Genomic DNA, 24,520 nt, shown 5'->3' with positions numbered 1-24,520 from the left:
AGTCTCTGTGAGAAAGACAGACGGTGAATGAATGAATGAGTGGATGAATGAATGGCAAGTCCCCCCCTCCATTCCACTAGCTCAGTTATGCAGGGAAATGAAACCAGACGTATACAATATTGACAAACGGGCAGGAAATCTTGATAAGCAAAATTACGAGTACGTGTCCCTATCTTTCACCCATTGTCTTCTTTATTTCCTGACTCAAACACATGGGCTACAGTTTGGTTGGTTTGGTCGTTCAAAAAAATTGGGTTGGTTTTGCGGCTCGTCTGGAGCCTTCTGTTACATGCCTATCCTAATCATGTAATGTAATATTTCCCCTTAATTACAGGAAACGTCACTCGCTGTACTGATGGCAAAATTAATAAAGGGAATTGTAAGTGGCATTGTACTTGTGTTATGGTGGAAGAGGGGATGATTAATTATGGGGCAGGATAAATTAACTCGCATATCAAATATTATCCACGAGGTGCCAGGCAGTGGATGTGGGTGGCGTTTTCACTTTGTTTCCTTCTGCAGAGGAAATTAGAGTCAATTGCAGCAGATGAGAATGAACTGAAATGGCCTCAATACAGGAAGTATTTAAGACCTCCTTATGCCTACGCATGGTTACAATCCCATTTTAAGAGATTGCCATAATATTTAACATACACAGACACTTAGATTTTTGGGCTTCAGCAGAAGCATGCAAAGCAATTATCACACACAGAACATCATCTTCTGCTTCGTAGCTGGGTCTCTCCTTTAGACCAGGCTAGCTCTTGACCACCTAGCCTAGCTTAGGGTAAGATTTTACCTGTGGAGAAAAAGATTGTTGCCATCCAGAGCATGGCCTGGCTACCAGCAGGAGGCTGGAAATGGCAGGGACATGGAGGTGTGGCCATCAGTGATGGCATGACATCACTTCTGGGAAAAACTCAGAAGTGATGTCACACTGTCTAGGAAATGCTAGAAATTCTACAGTAAAACCATAACGTTTTAATGATTCCTAAAGAGGACTGCATCATTTCCAGTTTTCCCCCAAAGTGACATCAGTCTTCTCCAGGAATCACGGAAAACTCTATGGTTTTATCTTAGAGTTTCCAGCGATTCCTAGAGAGGAGTGACATCACTGCTGGGTTTCTCCCAGAACTGATACCGATTTAATTTTTTCTTTCTCTTGCTGGCAACCCTAGCTGGTGGTTGCATTACATCTCATATGTAATTTTGCCACCGTTCATGCTGGGCACTAGCTAGGCCTGGTGGATATCACTCCTGGCCCCCTTGAATTGAAAAGCTGTGCTAAAATGGATCTTAAACTCTCCAGCAACTGTGCACAGCATTGGTGAAGGCGTTTTCTTTCAAGATAGCTTTCCTCCAGTGCAAGCTTTCTCATTCAGCAACCTCTGATAGTCTACCAGGGAAGGATAGGCTCCCTAGCTTGAAAACCACTACCTCAATCCAAACAGAAGTAACATGGCTAGACATGGGCACAAATGGACCCCCCCCCCGAACACCCTGTTCATCATTCGGTGCCATCCACGAACAACGAACATGGACGAACATGAACTGTTCCCTGACATGTTTGTTGTTCGTGGGGGCCAGAACCACCCCCAACCCTCCCACTTAGCCCCCTTCCCCTCAAACCCACTTACCTGGCCCTTTAAAGATCCCTTTAAACTATCAGGTGGAATGGGGGATTTGCCCCTGCCGCCTGCCAGCTGATAGTTTAAAGGGCCCTGTCCTGGCAAAAACAGCAATGTCTGCTGGCAGCTAGTTCGAGGGGTTAGAAAAGTGACCTTCCCAATGTCCAATACCCACCAAATTTGCAGGGGACATAGTCCTCACTGTCCTCTGAAGACCCCCTCCCCAAGTTTCAGAGAGATTGCACCCCGGGAAAGGCATGATCCACGGGTCTCCCCGTTGGCTGTCATTTTCTCTTCACTTTGGCAAAAACGGGACTCTCTGCTGGAAGTACTCTGAAAGGTTAAAGCCAGAAGGAAAGCCAGAAGGAGTTCAGACAGAGTTCAGTCCCTCCCTGCCTCCGGTTGCCAAGGGGATTGATTGCAGCAGGCGCCACTGTCTGGCTTGTTGAATGGCTGCCAAAGGCAACTAACGGGTCTTGCAATGACCACCTGTTCATTTAGGATGGGGCCACACAAACAGCTTGTTCGAGAACAGCAGATTAGGCTGTTTGTGGATTTTTTCTGTTCGTAATGCTGTTCGTGACCATGTCTAATCGTGGCACCTTAGAGGCTATCACTTTAAAAAAATTACCTATCATCCAAGGAATTCAGGGAAGCATCCATGAGTTTCCCAGGGCTGTTGAAATGGAGAAATGTCATGGGCACTCAAGGAGCTTGGCAAATTGAGGGATTTGTTTTTCTGTGAATCAGGATGCTGGACTGGATGGACTAGTGTCCTCCTGATCCAACACACATAGTCCCTTTTGTTTTGATAAAATGTTCCCCTGGTAATAAAAGGTCAAACTTTAAAGCCCTTGGGTGGTGGGGGTGCTGTAAGAGAGTAACAGATTGCTTAACAATCCTGAGCAGAGTTACACCGAAGATCCATGATCGAATGGAGCGCAAGTGAATAGGGAGGAATGCATGTGAGTCTGTTCACTTGCCATTCAAGTGTCATTCGTCACTTGTAGCTTGGCCCTTAGAAGGGTGAGTTGTTGTTGTTGTTAACACCGTTTATACCCTGTCTTTCTTTCCCATGGAGTCCCAAAGTAGCTTATATTTTTCTCTCTATTTTATCTTTACAACAACCCTGTGAGGGAGGTCCAGCTGAAAGTATATGAAGAGCCCAAGGTCACCCAGAGAGCTTCCATGGTAGCAGTGAGTATTCAAACCCAGGTCTCCCAGGATCCTCATCTGATGCTATCCGCTATGCAATGCCAGCTCTGTTTAGAATTGTAATGTAGCACAGACCTCTCTGGAATTTGCTCTGGTCTAAAAACTGCTCCCTTTATTCTTGCAAAGTCATTGAGTGTGTTTGTGTCTGTGCCTATATGTATGTGCAATGCATTATTCTTGCCTTTATGACTTGCTTCTCTCCTTCCCTCCCTCTCCTCCTTCCTCCCTCTTGAAAATACACATCCAAGCATTAGACCCTTTCCTGGTTGTTGACATAATGTGTAAATTATTCATCTCTGATGCTTCATGGACTGAATTCGAGGATTTCTTTAAATAATTAAAAACACAGATAAATGCTTATTAACCCCAGAAACAGCTGGCAATGCTAAACTCTAATGTGGAGCAAAATGCATTTTGGTGCGTATAGAAGGTTCAGTTTTTATTTTTGTTTTTTCATTGTTTCTCTGTCTGTTCAGAAACAACACAGCGGATTGGAAGGAGAGAGGGCTGTGCCAAAGTTATAAGGGCAAAATAAAAAATAAAGGATAATCACATGTTAAGAAAAGAGAAACTGAAATAAGATGGAAGTGTTCCTAAACCAGGAAATGTCCATTCAATGCATGAGAGAGAGGGAAGAGAGTGTGAGAGTAAAGCAAATAAATTGTATCTGTGCCTTCTTGTCACAATATAGTCACAAATCCTGATTGCTAATGCTAATTGTAAGCCCCTATACTAAAGGGGAATGCCAGCATGAGATGGGAGAACTATAACAGTACTTAGTATTTATATATCAAAGCTGAAAGAATGTCATACATATTTCCATGCTGATAGTTTCAAGTGGGTAGCTGTGTTGGTCTGTAGTAAAAGAGCAAGATTTGGTTCCAGAAGCACCTGAAAGAACAACTAGGTTTCCAGGGTATGCGCTTTCAAGAGTCCAAGCTCCCTTTTTCAGGGATCTTTACGATGCTATGGAACCAGAATATTTCCATGTTGTAATCTGTACAACACCCCTGCAAGATAGGGCAGTATTATTATTTCCATATTCCAAATGTGTGAAGGAACTAATGCAGAATGACTTGCTTAAAGCCACTTAGTGGCAGAGGTGAGATGTGAGCCTCCCCAAAAACACCACTCGGTTTACTCACCCCCTATCCTATATCAGCTTCCTTGTACAAGATTGTGGGTTATGTCTGATAGTCTAAGCATGGTTAGTCAATCTGGCACTGTTATGTCTGCATGGTGTGTAAGTATGTATCGAATAGCTTGCTATCAATAAGAGTGCCAATAAATTTCATTCAAACCAAAGATTTATTTACTTAAAATATTTATATCCCACCTTATCTCCTTAAACTCAAGGCAGATAACAAGGCAGTAATTTTCAAGGACATAAAACAACACAACAGGTCACTAAAAAGATAAAACAGTGTATAGATTTAAAATGTGCAGATTAAAAACACAGCCAAATTGGCCAAAAGAGTTTAGCCTTCACCAAATGATCCGTGCAATAAAACTGTTTTATAAGCCTTCCTAAGTGCAGGGAGTGAAAGCATTCTCCACACCCACTTTGGGAATCTATTCCAAAGGACTGGATCCACCATAGTAAAAAGCCCATGACTGATGCTGAACAGGCAATCCTAACACAGGACATCACAAGAAGGCTGTTTGAGGAACATAGCTGGAACATGGGAGTAGAACGGGACGTGTGGTTTGATAAGTATGAGGGCTGCCAGCCATGAAGGTGACAATAAGCATGTTGTTTTGTGCCTGGAAGCAAACAGGTAACCAGTGGAACTGACATAGCACTAGAATTATATGTTCCAAGCTGCTGAATCTAGACAAGAGTCTTGCTGCTGCATTTGGTACCAAATGAAACTTGTGAAATGTCTTCAAAGGCTGCCCCATGTACAGCGTGTTACAGTAGTCAGGTCTGGAGGTTATGGTAGGGTGGATCGGTATAGCTAGGTTACCAAAGTCTAAATAAAAGTGTCAGCTTACCAGACAGATAGAAGAAAGAGAAGATGAACCAGTTGCCCATTGGCATGTCCAAAAGGGATCATCTTAAAGAAACTGTATCCATATGAGAGTAATGACAAACGAAACTGAGCTTCTGGTTGCTAGATTATGGAAATCTTTCAAATAAGGTATCATATCTCTTTATTAGTCACTCTTGGTGTTTTTATTGCCCCCCTCCCTTAAACATATGAGCCCCATAAATTGTTCGGAACTGATGCGACCTAGGTTGTCGTGATGCAGCAGTCACAATTTGATTTCTTATTCATTGTTTATTCTTGAAGCTGGTACTTTGATCTGATTCAATAAAACTGGCTTTCCTATGACTCAGGGATCTAAAGTGGTCCTTAAATGGTTCCCCCTCCAGGCCAAGGATGATGACTAAGATCCCAGCACACCAGCAAAATCAGATTGGGGCTTCCAAGTAAACATGTTTGGATTGGAAGTCTTAGTCATAAACCGCGCACCTTTTGGTTGAGATTCCATCGTCCTGACAAGGATTAATCAGCTGATGGAAGCTGAAAATATTCAGTGTGTTATATCGTTATAGATTCTAAATTTGAGCGCCTTGAGTATGCTATTCCTTTGGGAACCAGTGTGGTCTATGTAGACGACTGAACATGAGAATAAGGTTACCAACTGTTTTTATCAGCTACTGTTCTTGTGCCTTTAACAAGGAGACGGATTCACAGACATCAGGAGATGGCAATGCTTCGCTGATGTGGAAGGCTCAGGAGCAGGCCAGGGCAGGTTTTGGAACCATCAGTTGGCAACCAAACTCCAGTTGGCCGCATCTTCAGGTTCACTTCCCACTTTATGCTGAAAGAGGATAAAGTTCCTTATTCTCTTTTTACACAACGGTGACACTATACTAAGTGGGAATTTCTTTATAACACTATGAGGGATAGGTCACATTATCTTGGATCTACAAGCAAAGGGCATCACACTGTACACTTCTTTTAAAGTGTCTTGTATAAAGCCATGCTTCAGTTCTCTCTCAGTGACCTTGGGCAAATTCTCTCTCAATGGCCCTGGGCATCTCCAGCTTTTCTCATCCATAAAATGGGTATGGTGCTGTCTTTGTCTTACAAAGATAAATGGGATGAGGACAAGGGTATTTACCTTAACATTCTAGACACTGGATGCATTCTAAACTTTATTTTTGAGACCCTGCTGTGTGTGCATCAGAGACAGGGCTTTTTTAGTTATGGCTTCTCGATTACAAAATGCCCTTCCCATGATGAGTCGCTGATCTGCTGAGCTTTAAGTGAGAAGGGAAAGCACTTTCATTCTCCCAGTCTAAATATCTTCCCCCTGTTTTTCCCCTCCCCTGATCTTTATCCCCTAATTTTTATCTGCTATAGCTACTTGAGGAAATATGTGAATTTTTATGCCTGGTCTGTTTATGTTTCATTTCCTCATTGGCATTATGCCTTTTTATGATATATGTAATGCCATCTATATTTTACTGTTTTTATATTGGATTACTTGCAGCTGAAAGTTGCAGATAGGAATGTTTCAAATAAATCCTCCACCAAAGACATGGGAGATGAGATAAACTAACTAGGATATTGTGAAACACATTACGGGAAGTCCCAAGAGCTTGGCTGCTCCTTACTTAGCTGCGGCCATCTATTTCTGACATGCCTCAAAGCATCCCTGGAACTATTAAAATAGAATGGCGTCTGGGCACCCATTCATGCAACTGTATCATCTTTCAGCAGTTTCTCTATTTTAAGATGTTCCAAAGACGTTAATGTGGCTATTCAAACTTGCTAGAACCTTGGATATACATGGCTTCAGAGACCTCTGACCTAGATCACAAAACCCCCATGTTGACGCATGTAACCGAAACAGCAGGCATACATATGATTTCAGTGCAAGACATGACATCTGAACATTTGAGGCCAAAGGACATATGATTGTGGGAAACTGTGATCAGATCCACTGAGGAGTTGATGTCATATCACTTTTTAAAAACATGTACTGTCAAAGTGCGCTCACCGTGCCAATGTGGTATACTAGTTAGTGTCGGACTAGGATCTGGGAGGCTCCAGCTTGAATCCCCATGGAAGCTTGCTGGGTAACCATGGGCCGGTGACACCCTCTCAGCCGCAGGGTTGTTGTCAGGATAAATGGAGAAGAGGAGGATAATGTGAGCTGCTTTGGATCCCCATTGGGGAGAATGGCGGGTATAAATTGAGTAAATATATAAATAAATATGTAGAATAAGAATAAATATGTCCCATCCCCTTTGTCCTAACATCTGTAACCCAACCACCAAAGAGGGAATCTTCCTAAATACACATCAAACCAGGAGAGCCTAAGCTCAAGGAAGAACTGGAAGGTATACAATTTTATAAACCTACTATTTATAATAAGAAACCGGAAGGAATACAATTTTATAACCTTCTATTAATGAAACCACAAATTTCGGTAGAAATTCTAGTACAAAAATTCCCAAACAGAGATTCATGTGAAACTTCCTTTGTACAAATAATTATTCCATTTACATAACAAGGACGCCCGAATACAGAGCCTATACATTCAATGCTCTAGCTTGGTTTATGAACGCCGTTTGAACCCCAGTGGGTGAGGCAAAGCTTTGGCATTAATTTCAAGCAGTTGGCAACGAGCTCCTCCGGCCTCGTGATATTCTGCTCGTTTCGATAAGTCTTCGTCCGGCCAACATCTAATGCTCCATGGTCAATTGTGCTCAAACTTCCGTCTCTCAGTTAGATCACGTGGCAATATGGAGATCGTTGTCTCAGCTACTCAGGTGGCTTATTCAGCAGGCTGCTTTCTGGTTTGTACCTGTGCAGTCAGAAGCATCTATTTGTGAACTGAATCCCCCTCCTACTGTAAGATTCAGGTCCAGTAGCACCTTAAAGACCAACTAGGTTTCCAGGGTAGGAGCTTTTGAGACTCGGAGCTCCCTTTGTCAGATCAAGCTCTGACTCTTGAAAACTCATACCCTGGAAATCTAGTTGGTCTTTAAGGTGAAACAGGACCCACATCTTGCTCTTCTACTACAGTCCAACATGGCTACCCACCTGTACCCATATTACTGTGTAGTGCTGCCAATTATTTCAAAGAAGACTACAGGGAACAAGCCTCAGCAGGTCTACTCAGATGTAAGCCCCAATTTACACAATGGAGCTTACGTTCAGAAAAGTGTTCTTAGGATTGCAGTCACACAGACACAATAATGATGACTTTGGGGCGTGGGGGGAGGTCGTAAATTTCTGTATTCGTGGGAGTCTTTCATGACTCCACCACGGCTCCAGGAGATGAATTTTGTTGTCGATCCTATCCAGGGCTTTTTTTCTGGGAAAAGAGGTGGTGGAACTCAGTGGGTTGCCCTTGGAGAAAATGGTCACATGGCTGGTGGCCCCGCCCCCTGATCTCCAGACAGAGGGGAGTTTAGATTGCCCTCCGTGCTGCTGAGTGGCTCTGAGTGACAGAGGGGAGTTGCAGAGGGCAATCTGAACTCCCCTCTGTTTGGAGATCAGGGGGTGGGGCCACCAGCCATGTGACCATTTTCAAGAGGTTCCAGAACTCCATTCCCCCGCGTTCCCCCTGAAAAAAATCCCTGATCCTATCAAGTGCAATAGCAGACAGTAGGCAAGTCACTGAATGATTTCTCTATTGTGTGGGTATAAGTAGGGAGCAAACTTAACGGTCTGCCCCAATGATCATTGGGGGGAAATTGATTTTCCCCTACTGTGCAGAAGGGGAAGTGGTTGCAAGGCATAAAGAAATGAAGAAACAGCTACTGCAAAGCCACAAAGGTACCCAGTGTGTTGCCCTGTTTGTTGCTCCTGTCAGGTGACATTTGCTGAGGGTGAGGCTCTGCTCACGAGTAAGGCATAGCTGTCAAAGGCTGCATGTTTGCCTGGTAATCATGTTTGATACAAAGTTCTCAGCGTCCCTACCATCAACTAGATCTCGTCTTAGTGGGGCTTATGGTTGGCCACCCAATTCATCTCTTTGGTTTATTTATCGAATTCTCTTTTCAAATATGTTTTTTAATGGCCCATCAACAAACATGGCATTTTGCAGAGTATCACAAAGCGTACATGGGGCTTGCAATTTAAAATTTGACACTGGGGAAACAAAAATAGCATTTGATTTATATACCGCCCTTCAGGACAACTTAATGCCCACTCAGAGTGGTTTACAAAGTGTGTTATTATTATCCTCACGACAATCACCCTGTGCGGTGGGTGGGACTGAGAGAGCTCTGAGAGAGCTGTGACTGGCCCAAGGTCACCCAGCTGGCTTCAAGCGGAGGAGTGGGGAATCAAACCCGGTTCTCCAGATTAGAGTCCTGCTGCTCTATGCCAAACAAATGAGAGCAGATGGGGGTGGATACATACAAGTCAATTTCCATTACATGTGCTCCTATTTAGTTTGGAACAGCAGTGGTACTCACTCTGTGGATCACAGCGAGACAAATTTGCAATTCCCATGAACCAAAAGAGCCACATGCCTATTTTATGCCCTGTGCACCACCCCAAGAACACACAAACAATAATATATAGCTGTAATATAATTGATTTAATTACCGGAGTAACTCTGACGAAGCAGGGTAGTCTCTTCCCCACCACTGCTGAACCTTAGCCAGTCCTTGTTGTCTGGAGTGAAGGGAAGGGCTTTATAACACAAAATAGTCTGAAGGCTTTCCAGCTCTCCAGAACACTTTATGAGGCTGGATGCTGAAAAATAAATGCTTCTCTGTGTTAAAAATTCCCTTCAAACTATACTCTAGTTCTGTAGGAGAAGGCATGGTTAGCATCTGTTTCCATGTTAAGTTTTCCATTTGAAGAGTTGTATCTTATGGGCTGGCATTTTACAGTGGTAGGCCTCATTCCATCACATCATTCCTCTCCATAGGTTGACTTAGGGCCAAGCTACAAGTGATGAATGACACAGATTAGACACTTGTCAGCTTTCCTCAATTTTTGATGGGAAATGTAGGCATCCTGGTCTTGCAGCTTGGCTCTCCGACTGCTGTCCAATGAACTTTTCAACTGTCACTTGTCCAACATTCCACCAAGCTGCCTACATTTCCCATCAAAACTTGAGGGAAGCTGACAAGTGTCCAACCTGTGTCATTCATCACTTGTAGTTTGGCCCTTAGCCTCATATACAGGACCCCTACAGCTCCACAACCTCAATATGACAAGTTGTGCTAAAAATAAAACTTAAGTTGAATCTTGGCCCCAGAGCTGTGGTGAAAGAAATTGCATGCTTTCCTGGAATAAGGGGCAGGTTCCACGGAGAACAGTGCTTAGAAGACCCACGTGTGGCTTCTGAGCCACTGAGTGAGTATCACTGCAGTAGGGAATGGGGGCGGCAGAGAAAAAATGGTGTTTGAGGAGAGATTTGAAAGAATTCAGAGAAGTAGCATTATAAGGTGGTCTGGGAGGAAATTCCAGGCATAAAGGGTAGCATGGGGGAATAAATACAATCACCGGAGGTAGGTAGAGGTAAGTAGGACCTTCGAGCAGCCAGAGGGTTGGAGCTGGAGAAGTAATGGTAACAGGCAAGACATATCAGAATATGAGAGTGGAAAAGTTGCGGGGCCAAGGTCATGGAGAGCTGTGAAGTAAGGATGAGGAGTTTCCCCTAGATTACAGGGTTGAAAGGAAGTCAGCAGAGACATTTAATGGCCATCATCACAGGGTCAGAAATTCAACCATAATGTAGTGGCTAAAGTGTTCACAAGTAAGGAATATGGTGTGAGGGGAATTTCATTGTCCTCTGTGTTCCCCACAATAAACTATTCCTTTTTTCCTTCCCTGTGGTATTCCCCATAGCTTCTCCCCTTTCCCTATTTCCCTCCCTCCCTTCTTTTACGTTTTCCAGTCTCTTCTCCCCATCCCTCATCTTTGACTGTTGGAAATGACGGCTTGAAAGCTGTGGCATTGTTTTGCTGCCTAGCAACTTCCCGAAGGGCCGCCGACATCTTAGAACCTAGTCCTACAAGATTTCCACAGGCTATACAGTTAACCCTGCCCACATATTCTTCTAGATTTCAAATTTTTCTGTAAACCTGCAGCTTCCCTCAAGTGTGTAGAAAAATCTCCCATGTCTATACTTGGCCCCATTTTGTGGATTTGTTGATCCACACTCTGTAGCCCAGTTGAGAATTAGATATATGATACCAGGATGTGGTTGCTCTGTATTCAGATTCTTGTATTTGGCCATGAAGCAAATCTTGTGTCAGTTGCTTCCTCTTAGTTTAACCTACCTCATAGGGTTGTTGTGGGAACAAAATGCATAAGGGAGAGCCACATATTCTGCCCTGGGTTCCTCGGAGGAAGGGCAGGTTAGAAAAATGCTGCTGGTAGATTGAGGCTGCAATTCTAAAAATGCTTTCCTGGGGCAAGCCCTGTTGGATAAAATAGGGGCTTATTTCGGAGTAGAACTTCTTAGCATTGCTCTCAAAGAGATGACAGTGATCTAGGCAGCAGAATATAATGTTATTAAAATATTTTGGCCTGCCTCGGGGAACAGGAACCAAGGTTGCAGCTGCAGTACGCTATCCCTGTTTATATTCATATTGAGATACAGGGGTGAGATTTCTTTTGTTTTACACACACACTCACCCCGCTGCAAGAATTGTGTCACTTTTCCTCCTCTACCAATTACCGCATGTGTAGTAGGCATTGGCTTCTAATCTCACTTCTGTAGCAAACACTTTTCTTTTCTCCCAACTCCTGGATACGCGCCAAATACATTAGAGTGAAAATTGGAGCTATTCTCTTCTCTTCTGTGCCAATGTTCTCACAACGGGGAATAATAGTTTATAAATTACCCCAGGGAAAAATGCCAGTCTCAAGGAAGCTCAAAGACCTATAGGATCCAAATCACACCTTCTCCTGCTCACTCTTTTATACCAGCATTTACATTCAAATGTAAACAACTCTTACCACTTTCCCCCCCTTCCCAGCTGTATTAAACATTTAAAAGAGGTTACTTTAACATGGCACTTTCTTCTGAAATAGTTGCAGCTAATGCCTCCATATATTACTGACTCGTTTACACTGTACCGCCTTAAAAGGGGGAGAGAGGGAAGGAGTGTGGGAATGAAGCGAGCTGTCTTAATTATTCACGTAGCCTAACAGAGTGCCATTAGAGAACAAAATAAAAGCTTGCCTCACGCGGTTTGTTTTAGTTGTCGGGAATGCATTCTGCTTCCCTTAAGAAGCTTTTAAAGATGATGAAGCAGCCATTTCTGAAGGGGTGGGAAGGGAAGAGGGAAGGAATCTAGAGGCCAAAGAAACCCTGACAAACTGCAATGATTGTTCCAGGTTGGGAGTCGATGACGTGTCATTTGTGATGAAAAGACTAAGTGAGGATTTATATTGGGGCGGGAGGAGGGAGGCTAGGTCACCAATGATATTAATTTACTGAGCCTATTTCTACCCTCTTTTTCTCACAGGCTCCATGCAAGATGACAAGGGGTCATAGGTCATAATGCAAAGATAATGTTTTGGCCATAAGCAAGAGACACAGTCACTTCACAGCCTGTGGAAATCAAGATGGCTGCTACGAAATCAGTGGACAATGGCAGCTGTCTATCCTTTACACCAAGAGAAGCTGGATTCTTTCATACATAATAAGAAAGAGGATTCATGAGGATTGTGGGGGAGGGTAAATCCCACCCCACCACCCCACTGACCAGTGCTTCCCCTCAGGCTCCATTGGCCTCCCTCATGGGTTCCACTTCCCCTCCATCAACCTTACTTCCCCCTCTCACTCTAGTTTTCCTTTGCCCCACTGGTTGTCCTCATCCCTTACAGCGTAATCCTACACACGGTCTCAGGAAAGACCTCTCGTAGCTAGGTGGATATCTGCAAGGATTAGACAAGGCAGAAATTGAGCAAGTCCGGACCTCAGCTAGTTCACAGGCAAGGCTTCTATGGAAATCCACAGACGGTCACTACTATGGCTAACTTACTGAAGGCTGGATGTGGAGCACCTGGAAAGCAGGGAGCCTGGAGTGTCTGAAACTGATAGGGGACTTAAATTATCCTGCACAGAGGTGTGTGCCTCTGCATTCTACCTCCTTACAGGCAATTGCTGGGAATTAAAGAAGTTCTGCTCTTTTCTGGAGGTATACTCTGGCATGGCTGGGACACTTCAGGGGAATGAGAAAGGCAATCTCACCAGGTGCAGAAGAAGGTGTGCTTGTGTCTTCCATGGGAATCCCAAATCAGCTGGTTGTCTCCAGAGGGGGTTCCTGAGCCCAGACCTCTGTGTCTTTGGACCTTCCTCCTGACTGGTCAGCAGCCTGGGCCCTGACAAGCCCAGCCTGGGATTGTAGAGATCTGCTGCCCATCAGGGTAGATAATATTGATCTGAATAGACCAATGTGCTGACTCAGTATAAGGATCTATCCCTTACTGAAACTTTAAATGATAGCTTTCACTAGAAATGGAATGCATTTTAATATTTCCAATCCCACATGCGTTAAATCTGTGTTCAATAGGACATATTTTGTAAAAAGCTCGAATAAAAGTTTGTTTTCTGCTCCCCAGAGGTACAACAATCCTGTGAGCCGATTCTCTTGTTTTATCTTGCATGAAGTTACTGAAAGGAAGATGAAATGAAGCAAGTCGCTCATTAAGGACAAGAGATTGGATCTCTGTTAATATGCAAATTTTAATCCATTAGGACTATACTCGTACACCAATCAATCAATTAACTTGTCTGTCTCTGCATTGTTCATTATTTGAAAAATGCTTTTAATCACTTTGAAGTGCATTAATTAATAGAATGCTTAGTTAAGAGGGAGGGGGATGAAATTCGTTATTCCCCGGAGCTTCCAGTGACAAATATTTAATCTTCAAGTATAATTCCATGATTAAGTTACATCATAGATTTGACAGGGATTACACCAGAGTCTTTCACTATACATTTTTATTTCATATAAGACTACTTCTGACAAACCTTAATCTATTACAATCAAAATTGTAATAAACGAAGACTGGCAAGTAGAGAAATGTAAAGGCTTCCATGAATCATTCAGTTTTCATTTCATTCTCATTTGTAGGTGAAGGAACGTTTCCCCCACCATGACCCTAGAACAAAAAGGTGAGACAGCATTTAGGTAAACCAAAGACCACAGCATTATTCAGTTAGCTGTCTAAGTGCAGCATTCTTAGAGCCATACTAGACACAAGCTAGACACATGTGGCACAACCTGGGGAGGGATTGTCTGACATTAGGGTTGCCGGGTCCCCTTACCCTCCTGGCGGGAGAGGGGGTGACTCAGCATTCACCTTTTCCCTCCTCTTTTTACACATGTGCACTCTGGGGCCTGTGTGATGATGTCACTTCTGGGGAGAGAAGTCATTTGTGCAGGCCCGAGAGTGCACACGAGGTTTGCAGTGGGCCAATTCAGGCCCCAAACAGGCCCAATTTAGTCCATTTCGGGCCCAGATCAGACCAGTATGAAGCATTGGGAACACTCCCAGTGTGGTGCAACAATGTCACTCTCGGGAGTGATGTCGTTGTGCTGCACAAGGAGCATGCCCTAGAGGCCTATTTCCCATCCTTTCCACCTCACCGGTAGAGGAACTGGAGGAACAGCAACCCTACCTGACATGTATGAACTGAGGCACTCAGTTTTAAAGTGCTCCATTGCTTCACAACACTGTGAGGGGGGAGAGGAGGGGCTTCAGACTTCCCTCTTGTGCTGTTTTTCAAGGTCGGAAATGGCTGTGTGGAGGTTGTTTGCTCCTTTATCTGTTTCCATGTGTCCTTGGAAAATGGCACGAGAGGAAATTCTGAATGCCCTCCATTCTCTTCACAGCATTTGGAGCCCAGTAGGACAATGGAGCACTTTTAAACAGAGGCCCCCTGTTTATACATGTCAGATGCCCCCTTGTGTGACTTGTGTCACATGTAACAGCTAGTTTGGCCCTTTTTGTGACTTCCCATCCCAACTAGGGTTGCTTGCTGCACACCTCAATGCAAACACGTTTGGCAGGCAAACTTGCTTTGCTCAACTCTCACAAACAGATGCAAGGCAGCTCCAGATTGGAACACCTCAACAGCCCTCGCTGATGTTCATGTCCAGCAGCGCAATACCTGCTTATACTATAGGGTCAAGTCATCAGTTCGTGCAGATCCACTACAGTCATCATTTTAAATTGCTGCCATTACCTGATTGCACTGTTTCTGCCATTGGACAATAATCCTGGTGGCGTGATATAGTAGTGCTTATCAGCACACCCTGAAAAAAAAATGACTTGGCATCTGTAAACATCATAGGAAAGCAGATTGAGGATTATAAGGAGCAAAAACCAGAAGCACATAAAGTCATCTAAATAATGAGTTTCATTTCAGACAGAATGTTTTCCTTTTAACTATATGCCTTTAAAAACTGGGGGCAGTGAAAGGGGGGAGGGGCAGCTGCCACATAGTACTAAAATCAGTGACTTCACAGTCCTTCTTACTTACAGGAATGAAGTATGACTCCATATTTTTTTTTCCATTAGAGATGATTAGTAATATTGCAGAATCAAACCTGAATCTCCCAGATGATAGTCTGACATTCTTATTTATTATTCTTAATTTATTTACTTTGTTTATATTCCTCCTTTCTCCCCGTAAAAGGGCTTACATCATTTTCCTCTCCTTCATTTCCCCTTCACAACAACCCTATGGGGTTAGGCTGAGTATGTGTGACAGGGCCAAGGTCATCCCGAAAGCTACCATGGCAGAGCGGGGATTCAAATCCGGGTCTCTCAAATCCTCATCCAACTCTCTAATCACTACAGGGCACTGGTTTTCAAAGCATAACGGGAAGTGAGAGAGCCAGTGTAGCACAGTGGTTAGAGAGTCAGACTAGTATCTGAGAAACCCAGGTTCAAATCTCCACTCTGCCATGGATGCTTCTTGCATGATCTTGGGCCAGTCACACATTCTTTGCCTACCCTACCTTATGGTTGGTAATCAGGGAGGCCAGGTCTTCAGCAGGACATCTCCCACACCCACCACTCAGCTGGACAGCAGGAGGAAACTGCAGGGGAAAATGGGCAAGCAATGTCACTGGAGATGCCATGGCATCACTTCTTGTGTGATCTGGAAGTGATGCAACTGCATCAAGAGGCACTCTAGCATTCACCTCATACTCAATAGCTAAACCATAAAGTTTTGAATGAATGCTAGAAAGTCACTGGCAAAGCAATGATGTCACTTCTCCCTAACAGGTGAGTTTCCTACCAGTTTTCAGCCTTTGCCTGGCAACCTGACTCTGAATTTGTGTCTTGTTGCACACCTCTAAAAGTCCTATATTAAAAGTGTGTAGAGTTGTCAGTGCCCTGCTAGGAAGCTTGTGAGTCAGTGAGGTCTTCAGGCCTGGCTCACCATTCCAGGCAAACTGTTCAGCCCCAAGAAGATGTTCATATCAGGCAAGTCTTCCTTAACCAAACTGGCTGCTTAGGTACAATGTACTACTTGTTCCTGATGCTGCTATTCCCTCTAACCCACACTAATCCTTCCCTTTGTAACCTAAATAAACCAAAGTAGAAAGAGGCAGACTGCATTCCCGAGGCCATTGATCAAATACTCTGCTCAAGAAGACACAGAGCAGGCAAAGAAGATCTGGGGTAGCGGGCCAAAAGCAAATGAAACATAACAATCCAACTTGTCCCTTCCTGGCAGCTGGCTGGCTCTGTGCTGCCAAACCTCAGTGGTGATGCCAGCCACAGGGGTGGCTGAACATTACTTAGCTAAGCCTGTCCTTATTGGGTGGGTGTCACAAGGATTCTTGGCCGGCCAGCCTATGCTTCATACTTCACCCTTTTAAGAAGTGTGAGCAACCACATCCCCTTCTCACACAAAGTAGGAAAACCCCCTTTGGGACTGAGCTGAAGCTTCATTCAGGCAGATTGCAGAAATGGAGGGGCAGGCAGGAATTTCCTATTTGAAAATCTGATGAAATTCAGCCTTTCTCATTTGGATGAAGCAGTTAATAGCTTCCAGCCCAATGGGATTCAGTTTGGGGGAGGGGCAGAATTAAGGCTGTGCAGTTCAGGTGACAAGATGGGGGTAAGTAGGGCTGCCAGCCTGAGACTGGCAAACGACAGGAAATTTAAGGGGGGGGGGCTCAGGTGACATTATTGCCTGGGGTGGCACTAGCATTCAGCCCAAACTATATAGTGTTGACCAAATGCTGATCACTCCACCCATTTCCCTCAGTATTTTCCCCCTGGCAGAGCTGGTGGGGGGCAGGAGCAGGGCTGGTGCCACCATTGAGGCGGGCACCACAGGTGCTAAGGCGCCGGAGGGGGTGCTGGGGGCAGTGGTGCACACGACAGCTGGCGTGCCTGGCCCACAGCTGCTGCAGCCAGCCAGTCCCCTGCCACTGCTGCCACCAACACACGCCCCCAGCTGGGCGCAGCAGCCATGGGCCAAGCATGGCAGGCATCCGGGGCAGTGTGTGGAACCTCCCCAGCCCTCCGCTGCACCTGACTGGGAGCGCGGGCAGCCTCCATGCGCCATCCCAGCCAATGGGGCCGGCTTGCTGCATGATGGCATCGTCATGCAGTGACATCATCATGCAGTCCGGGGGGTGCACGCGCACATGGGGCAGCCGTGGGCACCAGAAACCCTGCCGCCCCTGGGCAGAAATAGACAGGTCCAGATTGAGAAATTCCCGGAGGTTATGGGGGTGGGCCCTGGGGAAGGTGGGGTTTGGGGGGAGGGACCTCAGCAGGCTATAATGCCAGACAGTCCCCTCTCCAAACCCAGCATTTTCTCAAGGAGAATTGACCTCTATGGCATGGAGATCAGTTTTATTTCTGGAGATCTCCAGCCATCACCTTGTCTCTGGTAACCCTAGGCAGGAAACTGACCTCTCTAGGGGTAACTTTGGAGTGCTTTTGTAAGAAAGTGCAGTTATGCGTTTTAGATTTCAGAATGGGATTTTCCCCTTGAGCTGATGGGAAAACCCAGGGGGAGGGAGACGTGGATGGTATTAAGAAATCTAGCCTGATGCCAGCACTGCCACGCTGCTGGTTGCTGAGGCACGTTGAAGGGCAAGGGGAGGCAGCTGTGGGGCAAACTGCTGTGAGCTGCTCTGAGTCGGTGTTGATCTGCAAGTGGTCCATTTGCGAGCTGCTCTGTCAGCCCACTGGCGCAGGCAGGCCTCTCCCATTCAGAACTGCAAGTGGGAACAAGGAATAAATAGGGAACGACAGAGTTTCCAGGGCAGACAGCAATTTAAGCCCTATCACGCCAGGTTAAAGGAGGACTCGCTTATTGCTCTGGCTAAGCATCGAGGGAGCCAGCGAAGAAGAGAGGTGTTCCATTCATTCTCTCAAGGAAAGCCTGGTCAGGGCTAGTTTTCTCTCCTGAAGGCAAGAAGGGTCAAAGTGGCTTCCCATCATGAAAGCATACAAAGGGGAACTGGGCAGTTAAAATAGCCCAGGAGCAAGCCAAGCCAAGTAGCTCTCATGGTGCAGTAAGCCATAAGAGGAGACTGGGGAGGCAGAAACATGGGTGGGAGAGTTGCCAGGCTGAACCCAGCAACTGGCAGGAGGGCTGGAAGTTGGGACAAGTGTGAGTGTGTGTGTGTGTTTGTGAGAGAGAGAGAGAGAGAGAGAGAGTGATGACCATATAGTTCCCATCAATTCCTAGAGAGATTCTTTGTCATTTATGGGATGTACCTGGTAGTGACGTTGGTGATGTTGCTGGTTTTTATTTTATTTTTTCCCAGTGCAGCTTCAAGTGGTGGGCAACAGGGGCCTGGGAGGCTGGCAAGTCTGTTCTCTAGGAATGATGGTGTTTCTTGCTCATTCAAGAGACTTCCCATTAAAGAGGATGTGAATTTTTATCAGTATCAATGAAGGGGGGAAATGCACGCTCTCCGGTAAGGTTGGGTCAACCATCCATTGCCAAGATAATTGGTGCTTACTGAGACACCAAGAAGTATATTACCATCTTTGGATAACGAACATTGCCTGTTCAGTTCTTCCTTTAAGAATTCAGCCAGACAAACTGTGCACTGTCTGTTAATTCCACACACACACACACACACACACACACACACACACACCTGCCTTGTTAAGATGCTGACTCACAAGGCTCAGTCATAGCTAGTGTTTGTTCATTGCTAACAGGAACTCCTCAAACATTTACAGTAACAGAGAGAAGAAGCTGAAAGGCTCACTTCAAGGAATGAACTGAAGCTGAGAATTTTCTTGGTACCTCCCCATTACCATAGATACAAGCCTCCAGGTATCTTTTTATGAGCTGTTTTGCTCAGGGGTAGCTTTCAGCAATAAAACTACATAGGTTGTGCTCAGTCTCTCTGGGGACTGAAAAGTGCTTATGTGGATAAATGGGCATTGAAACTATATATAAACAATACTAGTCAATTCAGCATGCATTCTCTAAGCATAGATACAGTTGAAATCCACCCTGAGGCAAATTCAAGTTACTTTGATTCTTCATTTCTTTTGTTGTTTTATTTTAGTTAACTGTATGGTTGACCCAATGCGTTAAAAAATACATTTTGTTTGAAACAGTAATTTGACTGGTAATACTTGGAGCAATTTGAAACGATCAAAATGGCTGCCAGTCTGTTAATGATGGGGGTGGGGCACAGGAAGTGCTATTGGCCAGATATATTATAATGTACTCTTCCTGTTTCAGGTTTGCTTCTCACAAATAGAAGTGGGGTAGAAAGAATAAAGCCAACATTGTCACAGTATGGTATGTGCCCTTCGTGTATGTATTCATGCAGCATAATAATTCCATTAAATTTTGAGGTCTTGGAATGAAATTTGGGCCTGATGACAGGATTCATAACAGGATTTCTGTGCTGGAAGGTCTAAGAAGATCTTGAGGGCCAGTATCTTCCCCCAACACCATTTTCAAAGAGAAAAAGAAATACAAAATATATTGTGATGTAACATCTACCTTGAAGATTAACTTATTGGACTGAAAGCTAATGAACTTTCAAATCGGAGCATCTTATATTTAAAGACCCAGCCCAGTTCTCCAATCTGCCTTCCAGGAGCCCAAGAACTGCTCATATCACATTGCAATGCTATATTTCCCTCAAACTCTGAGATATCACAGTGTAATATAGATCTATACATGCCAGTGGGTTGCAAGGAATCAAAGAGAGGGGTGGAACAAATAATCTGGAAATCCCCCCATACCCAAATCTCCCATGCAGGAAATTGCTTAAGTTCTCAGGGACTTGAGCTGTCCAATTTCCTTCTGCTCCTCCCAACCCGCTTTTAATTGACTCTTAGCATTCTGTGCCTCCTAAAATATGCTCAATATTCATCAGAGAGCTTTTGTGGGAGGAAGAGCTGATTATAATTTACCAAGTCATTTGTTGTACCTATGAGTGGAGACCTTGTACTAGATATTCTCTTTCAGCCTATCTTATCTCATAAAATTATTGTGGGGATAAAATGTGGGCGAGAGAACTATGTGTGCTGCCCTGAGTTCCTTGGAGGATAGATAGAATTAATAAAAAAAGATCATCCCAATCAGTCAATAAGTATTTTTATTTATTTAAAACATTTATATGCTGCCTTTCTGTCCAAAATAGGGTCGCCAAGGCAGTGAGTATTTTCAACGTGTGTGTATGTGTGTTTAAGCAACAGGAGATCTTGGGTTATATGTTGATTCAGACTCAGGGCCAAGCTACACATGACGAATGACACTTGAACGGCAAGTGGATTGAGTGGAGGGCAAGTGAACAGGGAGAAATACACTTGCCGTTCAAGTGTCATTTGTCATGTGTAGCTTGGCCCTCAGTTCTCTGGATGGTGTGTGGAAATACCTGAACTGTTTTGGATACAATTTGGCCTTTTAGATAGATGTACAAATGTCCTGTTGGCGGGAGGGGTTTACAAAACAGAATATCAAAGGAACAAAAAACATTTTAATTCATGGTTCTATAAAAAGAGACATCAAATCCCCACCTAAAGTATTTGCCAGGACCACACCTCAGCATTTTGCCGGTGATTGGGGTATTTGGCTGAGTTTGGGAAGACCTGGGCTCATGTCTCCATTCGGTGATCCGGGTGATCCTACTATATAAAAGGCTAAGTGTGTTCCAGACAACTCCTACCCTGGTGCACCACCAGAGGGCGCTGCCATGGAGGGAAGACCAGGCAAGGCAGCCCGTCCCTCCAGAGAGTGCGCCATGGAAGGAAGCTCAGGCTGGGATCAGATGCAGAGCAGGTGGCAATGCTGCTCCCCGCCTTCACCCAGCTGGGACCAGGAGTGGAGCAGGTAGCAACACCCCCACATCTTCACCCAGCTGGGATCAAAAGCAGAGCAGGTGGCAATGCCAGCCCCCCTTTGCCCACCTGGAATAAGACATGAAGCAGGTAGCAATGCCTGCCCCTGCTTTCACCTGGCTGGGATCAAGCTTGGAGCAGAAGGAAATGCATGGAGCATAAGGCAATGCCTGCCCCCCTTTCAACCAGCTGGGATCAATCAAGGAGGAGGGGGCAATAATCACTTGCTCGCCCTCCTCTTTCTAGAGCCTGTTGTATTTTTCCCCACAATGGGCTTTGTTACTAGTCTTGGATAAGTAACTTCTTCTCTCAGTAAATTACCTCACAAGATTGTTAGGATAAAATAGAGGAGGGGAGAATGTTGTTTGACATCTGGGATAAAAATATAATAATACTTAGCATTTTCATCAAGGAAGCTCCAGTTTCCAGGTGTTTGTGTGGGTGTATGTGTGTAGAAAAGAAAGGACCCGCGGTTAATTTCTTAAAATACCCCTATCCTCTCAATCTTGATGAGTCATCCTTCTGTATATTGACTTTCCAAAGTATTTTATATCTTGTACCACTCAGTCCCCACTTTGAGATAGATTAGGCTGAGAGATGGTGACTAGAGATGGGCACGACCCAAAAAAAATTAACGATCAAGCTGATCGTGGATTGGCGTCGGCGACGATCCCGATTTAATGACCCACACCGAGAATCTCCCATCCCCGATCCATGGATCGTGGCTCGTGGATCGTGGAGGCAAAAGCGGAGGGGCACCCTGCTGTTCCCAGCGATACAGAAACGGTGGGTGATGCCGGCAGCATCTGTGTTTGTGTTTGGCCGTCTGTGTTTGGCCTTCAGAGCTGCCTATCAGGGTTTGCAGGGATGAGATTGGAGGGCCCATGGCTACAGAACATCCCCTTCCCCCTCCCTCCCCTGGGTGTCTTCTCCCAACTGGTGACTGCTTTGCTGCTCCATGGTTGGAAGGAAGCCCTGCTGATCAAGGAAAGCTGGGCTTCCATTCGGGTTTCCAGGGCAAAAGAAGGAGGGCAAACAGAGCTCAGGCATTCCCCTGGCTCCATTGCCAGGGGAATAGATTGCTGGCGCCTGAGTGTCTGGATCCACGATCCGAGCCCGATTGCCCCAATCCAGGCCCCTCCCGATCGCTGGATCGTTGGCCGTGGACGATAACGATCTGCCGGGACACGATCGCGTGATCGCCATTATCGTGGGTTTTTTTCCGATCGTAATGCAGATCGTGCCCATCTCTAATGGTGACTAGCTCAAGGTTGCCCAATGAGTATCAAAGCATAGTGGGGATTTGACACCGGTTCTGGTTTTCCTGGTTGTAGTTCAACACAGCCCCGTCTAGGCTTTCCAAATCTCTCCTCCAGCACGATCACTGCTCTCAATGGCCAACTTCTGAAACCTAATCGGCCCCTGCATCTCCCAACTCCACAGCTTCTAAACCCCTTTCTGTAGGCCATTACCAGTTTGGTGTAGTGGTTAAGAGTGGCAGGACTCTAACCTGGAGAACCGGGTTTGATTCCCCACTCCTCCACTTGAAGCTAATTGGGTGACCTTGGGTCAGTCATAGCTCTCTCAGAGTTCTCTCAGCCCCACCTACCTCACAGGGTGATCGTCATCATGAGGATAACAATAACACACTTTGTAAACTGCTCTGAGTAAGTGCTAAGTTGTCCTGAAGGGCAGTATATAAATCGAATGTTATTATTTTCTCATGTAGGGTTACCAGGCACATGACTGGAACCCCCAGGAGACTTTGGGGTGTGTGCCATGAGGAAAAGGATGATGTTGACACATCAGTGTCACTTCCGGCTAAAACCTGGAAGTGATGTCACTAACACTCTATGACTTCTGCAATTGGATGCATCGGCAGCATCCTCCCCTCTATTTCCCCGCTTCTCATTTGAGCACAAGTGAGGAAGGGGATACTTCAGCAGGGGGTTGCCTGTCAAAAGTGGACAAATGGCGCCCCTATTCACAGCCCCTCTCCGCTCCCTTTATCCTACCCCTCTTGTAATCTCTATCCTCTAAGCCTCCTCCTCCATTGGGTCTCTCCCACCATACCCTTACCCCTTTGCTGCAAGCAAAGACCAAAGTCCACTTTGCTCCAATGCACTCTTCTCTGCATCCTGGCCTCTCCAGACTGCTGAAACTGATGCCGAGACACACAATAGCAGCCGTCGCTGTGTCAGCCCTCTTGTCTTAGTAAGAACATTCATTTCATAGTCCCAGAGATGGTTCAGTCACTGGAGCAGAGCTTGCAGTTACCAAAGGGCCTTCTATTAAGCTCCGTTTAACTGCCCTTCTCTGTGACATGGCCATTGGTTGCCAAGTGGGAAAGGGCAAAATGCCCAGGGAAATAATGTTTATTTCAGGCTTCTAAGCAAGAAGCAAATTTTGAAATCCACAGCCGACCTCATGCCCAAGCCCATGTTTCCTTGAAGGAAGAGTATGTGTTTGTTTAGCTTTTTAAGAGCTTGTTTGCATGGTCCAGGAATAGAAAGATGGTTGCTGAGGCTTTTCTCCTGCATCAGCAGCGTCACCTTGTATTCCTTGAGATGTGCGGTGAAGAGCAGAATGTTGGAGTTCGACTCTGGTGTATGTTTTTCCATCCCTGAATCACAATGACTTTTTGCTTATGGAAAATCTCATGTACTTAGTTCTTCCAGCTTCAGTGCTACTGTGCATAAAGTCGCTTATCCCAAAAGCAAATTCATGCTGGGAATTTCACAAAGTTGATTTCTGGTGCATGCATCACAGTCTTAAGTGGGACTGAGATCAGGTTTTCAGGCTGAATGCAGCACCTGCAAATGGATCTAAAAACGGATGGGCTGGGTGCCGCAGGAGAAGGGACATCCAGTGATGGAAACTAGGAAAGCCAAGAAGGTGGCTGCAGCCCTGGGAGTGACTGGTAGGGCCCACAGTTTGTTCATAGCAGATTATAAGAATGTAAGAAAGAGCTCTGCTTGAATGAATCGGTGGTGCATGGAGCCCAGCATCCTGTTTTACACAATGTCCAACCAACGTCCAACCTAGAGGGCCAACAAGTAGGTCTAGAGTTGCCAGGTCTCTTGGAGTTCAAACTGAGGGACAAGGGGTGTCTTGGGGTGTGCACTTGGGGGGGGGGTACCTACTGTGCACGTGCACAAAGCTTGCGTGCAGTCTTGAGCCTTTGTTATGCCAGGAATAACATCATTCTCATTGTGACAAAGATTGCCAGGTCCCTATACTCTCCTGGCAGGAAGGGTGTAGACCTGGCACTTTTCTCATGCCAGCAGCATGGTCTGTCCACATGTTAATGTGCATGATGCAAAGCCTGTGCAATGATGTCACTCCCGGAAGTGACATCGTCGCACCGGCCACAGAAGTGCT

This window comes from Eublepharis macularius, chromosome 11 (genome assembly GCF_028583425.1).
Source record: "Eublepharis macularius isolate TG4126 chromosome 11, MPM_Emac_v1.0, whole genome shotgun sequence".
Classification (NCBI taxonomy): Eukaryota; Metazoa; Chordata; class Lepidosauria; order Squamata; family Eublepharidae; genus Eublepharis; species Eublepharis macularius.
Note: the sequence above shows the minus strand (reverse complement) of the source record.